Genomic DNA, 928 nt, shown 5'->3' on the forward strand with positions numbered 1-928 from the left:
TCGCTGGAAACTTTCTGTCTCACTGAAAACCCTATGACAATTTTGTCATTTATTTTCTATAAGAACTACACACACGCCCCACTAAAAATAACTTTCGTTTGGACTGTATTTTTTCTTTCTGTCTTTCTCCCTTTCTTTAAACATTTACTCAGAATATATAAAAAAAAGATTTTTAAATTTTTCTTTTAATTCAATTAGAGACTCAAAAAAGATACCTTAGCGTTTTTTTAAAACATACGGCTTGTTTTAAATTCTCTATTTTTATCTTGATTTAAAATTCACTCTAAAATTAACACCATTAATTTGTTTTAAAGTTCAATTATTTGGAATTTATTACGGCTATTTTAGATAATTTGAATATTCATTTTTACCAGTTGAATTTTACTTTATGAAAATAGAATTTCTTTCTACTGTTCTTACATTACTAGACACTAGGACCAAATAAATCTAGAATTCTGCGTTCTCAAAGGAATAAGACTTTTCTCTCTGTGTACTACATCAGACATAAGTAATTTCTTGGCCTTTTGGTCAAGATCAAAGTGTAGTATCTGTCTTCAGATGCTGCACTTCATTTTCTTGTTCTCTTTCGGTGGAGGAGAAATCCTTCACGACTGAGACAATTTTTATTGTTGTATCTTTTCTCCACGTTAAAAAACGACCCTTCTCTAACTCTGTCCCGTGGAGAGGCATAATAAATAGGTACATCAGACATAATTAAGTGTGGCAATCCTCAACCAATCTGGAATCTAATAACACTATCCTTTTCTATTCAAGGATCAATATCGTATTTGGGTACCAAAACCTTATATTCTTTTTTTTTCAACCCTTATTTTCTTTATCTATGTCTCTTGGAATAATTGCATCTTCAAAATAGTTTTATGCATGTGCTTAATTGCAAAATTATATCAAACCAGAATTAATATTTTGC

At 30.0% G+C, this 928-nt stretch overlaps 1 pseudogene; it reads left to right on the forward strand.

Moving 5' to 3' along the window:
* Positions 1-508: 508 nt before the first annotated feature.
* Positions 509-664, forward strand: LOC145296558 (U2 spliceosomal RNA; annotated as a pseudogene).
* The last annotated feature ends 264 nt before the right edge of the window (positions 665-928 follow it).

This window comes from Euprymna scolopes, chromosome 16 (genome assembly GCF_053919585.1).
Source record: "Euprymna scolopes isolate OS-2025 chromosome 16, ASM5391958v1, whole genome shotgun sequence".
NCBI classification, from domain to species: Eukaryota; Metazoa; Mollusca; class Cephalopoda; order Sepiida; family Sepiolidae; genus Euprymna; species Euprymna scolopes.